The sequence below is a fragment of the Pinus tabuliformis genome, chromosome 5_1 (assembly GCF_031772625.1).
Source record: "Pinus tabuliformis cultivar Carrire ecotype Pingquan chromosome 5_1, CPIR1, whole genome shotgun sequence".
NCBI classification, from domain to species: domain Eukaryota; kingdom Viridiplantae; phylum Streptophyta; class Pinopsida; order Pinales; family Pinaceae; genus Pinus; species Pinus tabuliformis.
In genome coordinates this window covers 471,887,915-471,893,914 of record NC_142305.1, presented here as the reverse complement: position 1 = coordinate 471,893,914, position 6,000 = coordinate 471,887,915, and the positions used below count along the sequence as shown (strand labels likewise).

Sequence of the window (6,000 nt, the reverse complement as noted above, 5' to 3'; positions counted from 1 at the left end):
GCCCCTTTTTGCCATTGGTTCCTTCTTCTTCTTCTACTTCCCTTTCCTCTTCTTCTCAGTTATTTGGTTTTTAGTTTTACTAGCTTCACCAAGTGAAGAGGAAGAAGGAGAGAGAGGAACAAATAGAGTAGAAGGTTGGGGGGTAACTCTAGTATCATCTAGTTGCTGATTTGATTACTCATGAATCATGGTGCTTTGAATGACAGAGGTCGAGAAGAGCCATAATGGCAGGACAATTGTTAGTCCTGGAAGGGACAATGTGGCCATATGAGCTGCACCAACATCTCCCAAATAGGAGAAAGGACTAGGATTTCCCCTAAGGGGAAATTCTTGATTGGTGGACTCCATTTTCTCAAACTAAGATCAATGAGGGAACATTGACGTTATTCCGATTAAAATAAATTTTATGATGCTTTGACACAAATTTCTTTTTCAATTTTTAAGAGTCGAGAAAAAGCTAAAGATGATTGTAGTTGCCTTCGATTTTTAATGATCCTGAAGTGACAAGTGCTCATATGGACCTTTTCCTATGAGGAGTCTGAAAAGGAATGAAAGAGACTACTCTAGAAATCTAGACAAAGGGATTACCAAACCAATCGCAAAATTGTATAATACATTTTACAGTACCAGAGTCATTCTTCACGAATGATGTGTTCAGTGCATTGCGATCGATAGGGCGGTAGACACGCCTTCCTAAGAATAAAGGATATAGCCTATTGTGGTCTCCCAATATATACTCGATGGTATGTGGGAGCAGAAGTTCGTATTGGCACTTGTCGTCTCAAAGAGGAGGAATCACCCAACCTATGATGAAAGCGATAGTTACGAGGCTTTATGACACTGCAATACATCTCTAGCCTAGACTTCTAGATGTTGTGTGTTAGGTTCCAAAGCGTTTTTATGTTCATTGAATTTATTTTACAGTTGATCTTTCTTAAGAAGTTTTCCTTTAAGGTTCATCACTTGATGTAGATATACAATTCCTAAATATGCAATCTAAGATGATAAATAGTTGTTTACTCTTCTTTTTGCAATGAAAATCCTAGCTACTAAGGAAATAGGAGCGAAATTATTTCAACATAGAGCATAGAGCACACTAGAATGCACTGTCCTAAATCAAAATCAACAAGTAGTATAAATGAAAATGCACATGCATGTATTTGTTTTTTGCTTTCTTAATGTATTAATGACAAAAATAATGCTGAATACAAATATGAACTATCTTTTCTCTCAAATTGACAATACTAACAATTTTCTCTTCAAAAGACGAAAGGAAGACACGGAGGACACTTTGCAATTTTGAAATGAAAATTTCTTTTGACACTTGAAATACTATTAATTCAGATCAAATACAAGAGTAACAGCGTAGTCGACCATCAAAAAAGTAGGATTCTTTTCTTTGACTGAAAACGACAGTCGCGACACTTTTAAATCAAAATATGACAGTTCGATTAAGCTACTTTTTGTAAAAGAGAACTGTAAATGGTGAAAAATACATAAAAACATTCACAATTCTTTGTACAATGGAGGCTGAATAATGCAAAGGAAGGGAGTTTCAACAGTGGTATACTGATCACAGACAACAAAACTCCTGATTAAAGCTAAAGACAGTGAAGAGAAAATCAAAATCTGGAGGCAGACGCAGTCTTATCTGATCATCACACCTGTAACACACGGAAACAGGGATGCATCCCACCTATTGCACATGGGAGGTGTGATGCATCCAGTCTGCCAAAAGGAGACAGTGCAATGGTCCAGGGACAAGACTTAAACTTGGTTTTTAGTCATAGTCTGTAGCTTAGTTGAGGGATTTAGGCTAAGCTAATGATAGTCAGTAAATACAAAGTATAGGGGCTGATCTAATGAGGTTACTTGAGCTACCACCAGGGCACTTAGGATGTTTGCAAGTCAGTTGTCCAGTTCATAGACAAACCTGGAGATTGACTGAAGCAGCGTTGATATACTTTGCACCTTCATAGCAATTGCAGTTTGAAGGCAAACTGGCTTAACTTCAGTCTTCGTCTGTAGTTTATCAAGCAAAAAAATAGAGACAAACAATCAAACTATTTGATCCCCAGCGGAGTCGCCATTTTGTTATCAGGAAATCTAGTGTCTATTCAGAGCTGCTAGTCCCACTAAGATGGGTAGCTATCTTAGAAACAAACAAACAAAAGTCACTTGTGTTTTCCTTTATGAGAGATAGATGAGAAAGAAGCAGAGAGTACCAACATCAGTCTTTCGCTTGGCTCCTTGCTTGTTTACTTTCCCCTTTGACAGAATTTTGCCACTCCTTCCTTACTTGTCCCACTTCAAAGAGCACCTGAAGAGTCAAAGCAGCATAATACCATCAAAGCATATAGATCTATAACCATAAACAATATAGGATCAGATGTATATTAACCATACAGATGCATATATAAATGAAAGGTTCAGAGATATAAAGGAATATGGAGGAAAACTCAAATAGCTTTATTGATATAAGTAGTAGAAGAGAGGATCGCAACCCATTGGTCTGACCCAATGCCATCCTCCCAGCATGAAAGCCCTCTTCACCTCATACAAAGCAAGATCACCCAACAATGTCTTCAAAGAGAAACCAATAACACTTCCTTGCAAATTACAAAATTCCAGCCCCTGGATCTCTGGGATGAGGGATCCATATATAGATGTTTGCAGAGGGGTGAGTCAGCTTTTGGGATTTTGATTAGTGTCATCTCTCTAATAGTTCTTGATTCCAATTGGAGATTTCATGATCCCTTACTCATCCCTGGGCAAATTCAGAGATGCAAGTGTCAAATGAGCAACTTCTAGAAGATTCTCAGGGTCTCCACCTAACAAACTGTTTCTGCCATTTGTCTACTCTCTCTCATCGCACCATACAGAAGGTATTTCTAGTATGCATCGCACTTTTTGCATGTGGCAGGTGAGACGCATTGCACCGTTAGCATTGGACAGTCTGTATGGTCCTGTTTTGACCAGTTCTGAGTAGTTTTTCAGGGAGAACTTTTGGGATATGATGTAATCAGTTGACATTGCTAATTTAGGGTATGAAACAACACTTTTAGGGACTTATAAGCCCTTGGTTTATCGAAATATGTGATTGGGGTTGCAGTGCCCAAATATGTCTATAACATCTGGGAAGTGACTTGGGATATGGGCCCGAAAAAATGGCACAAATCCTAGGGTCACAAGAACGCGTCTGAGGAAAAATCCCCTAAACGCAAGCATACCCATGCCATGGGAGCATATGGAGCCTCCTTGATGTATGCTTGTCCATATAAAATGAGTGTCTCAGGGTTTAATGGTATAAAAATTTAGTGGTACCCAGGGGTTGGTTATGTGAGTGGTTGGGATTGCTCATGGGAGTTGTTTTGCTAATGTGGAAGGTCTATTTGATGTCTTTTGTCGGTTCCACTTCCTTAACTAACACATAGGGAGTCAAATCATATCATAGTAAATTAACGTCACATGTTTACCACGATTGGCTAGTTAGTTGGGTAGATGTGGGAGGAGGGTGTTACATAGTGATACCAGAGAATGGTTACCCATCAGACTGGATGGGTTATGTGTTGGTCATGCATTCATGCCAGTTTCATATGTGTTTCTTGTGCTATAAGACCATTTACTTTTTGTATTTGTATGGTGTGGGTTATGGTTGCAGTGAGGTCCCCATGGGAAGTTGTTGGTGTTGTTATGGTCAAGTGTATAGTGATGTGGTGGTTTTTGTGATGCATGATATCATGTTATGTGTAGTTGATATGGTCATGCATTGATGACTCGAATCTATCTAGAATGATGGTTATATGTTTATATGCTTATGTGTTACATTTCTATATTATCTCATGATTATATTATACATGTATTACACTGATTTGTTGATCCTACAAATGAGGTATCCTTTCCGAATTGTGCTAAGGTACATTGGTTCATTTAATTTTGTTTATCTGACATGATATACATGGCAGGAAGAATATCAAAGATGACTAGAAATATGGAATACTATAGTTCTCTATACTCTTCGTATTTATCAAATGAGCAAAGTGGTGTTGGGAATTCTTCTGACTTGGTAGGCACACTGAGAAGATTAAAGGAATAAATAAGGAGTTGCAAGGCACACAAGAAACAACCTGAGGTAAATGCAGTGACACTTCAGAGTTTGTTAGAATTTCAATGATATGGACCATTTCAGATCAGCCATGAGGAGGAGGACATAACTAATGGGGCATATGGTAGCATGTCTCCTAGAGGGCACAAGTTAGATAGATATGACATGATCAAAGATAGTAGGTTATTCAACACTCCAGATAGGAGAGGTGATAGACACATGTACTATTCTAATTTTGGTTATGATAGGAATTATGATCGACATCATTATCATCATTACAAGAGAAGTCGAAGGGGATGTTTTTGACTGAGATTAAGAAAGAAAAGCCACCTAAATTTGATGGAGAGATGAATAAGTCACATGATGCAGAGACATGGTTGCTTGGTATGAGGAAGTTCTTCAGGTTGCATAATTACTCAGAGAACATGAAAGCCATAATAGCTACATTCATTCCCAAAGGTAAAAGAGATATTTGGTGGGAAAATGTGAAGAATGTGAGAGGTATTCATGAGGAGGACTTTACTTGGAGTGAGTTCGATAGGCTATTCTTAAATAAGTATTTATCAAAGAGATACTTTGATGATAGGGTAAATTAATTCTATGAGATAAAGATGGGACCGATGGAAGATGAGGAGTACACTAGAAATTTCTTAGAGCTACTAATGTATGTGCCTTACCTCAAGGAGGAGAAGGTGATTATTTAGATATTCATTAGTGGTTTAATGATTGATTTCAAAGATAGCACTGAGTTTGATGCACCTAGATCATTGGAGGAGGTGATTTGAAAACTAAAGCATTGCTATGAGAAATCGTAGTGCATATCTAAGAGTAAGATGGGTAAGAAAGGTAATGCAAATAATAAAGGAAAATGGGACAATAAGTGAGCAAGACCTCAGGGTATAGGTAATAAATATAATGTAGCATGGTCTAATAAGTTCAATGCATCTAACAAAGGAGAGCCACTTCGATCTTAGGAGAGTGTGGTGTTGAGTTGTGGAGGAGAGAATTGTAGGAGAGATTGTCCACAACATCATGGTGGTAGACCACAAAAATACAATGCTGAGGAGGCACAAATAGTGTTAGATTTTGGGCAGAGTAATTATAGTATATATGTAGTGCTCGATAATAGATAGGAAGGTGATTAGGCATGTATCATTGATATGGAGGGTAAGCTTTGTGATTAAGTTTTTTTTATTTTGATTGACCCTGTGTTGGGAGTGGGACCTTCCAAGGGTAATTTTGGGTCTAAAAGCCCATGTTTTAGTCAAATTTTGTAATAAAACTATAAAGACTCCACATTTTGTGGTCGCGGATTGTGAAGGTGTCATGTGTCACAAAGCGTAGTCCACCCTTATATTTCTAAAGTAAAGTCAGTTGTAAGAGATCTACCCCTGGTCCGTGGACCATGGGATTGTATAAAAAGAGCTAAGCTCTAAGTAGTTTTAGAGACATACAATGATGAATAATGTAAGAGAGTCATAGCTCTAATGTAAGAAGTCTAAGTCTTGGGTCGTAGCATAGGTAGAGGCTCTGCAACTGAGTGTGTAGAGGCCTAGGGTAGAAGTACGCAGTTGAGTGCACAGACCCCTGTAGCTATGCGCGCAGGGCGGACAAAGTTGTAAACACTTAGAGATATCAATAAAGAGAAATATTTGACAATTCCTGTGTCTTTGTTTTGTTAATGCATCTGGATATGTTATGTATGAATTTCCTTTATTATGCTAATGTGATGCGCGAATGAATGAAATTACATTGAATAATTGGAAGCATTTACGATTATCTGTTTATGCGGTGTTAACTATAATTATTTGATAAGATAAGTACATCACTTAGATTAATTGGGGAATCTGCATGACACACTGCCATAGCAGTGTGAAAGTACCTTAGTAGTAGGC

General features: G+C 38.0%; 1 pseudogene; it reads right to left on the bottom strand.

Moving 5' to 3' along the window:
- Window positions 1-1,908: 1,908 nt before the first annotated feature.
- The window catches only part of LOC149165550 (ATP-dependent Clp protease ATP-binding subunit ClpA homolog CD4B, chloroplastic pseudogene), a 47,695-nt pseudogene continuing 43,603 nt past the window's right edge, over window positions 1,909-6,000 (bottom strand).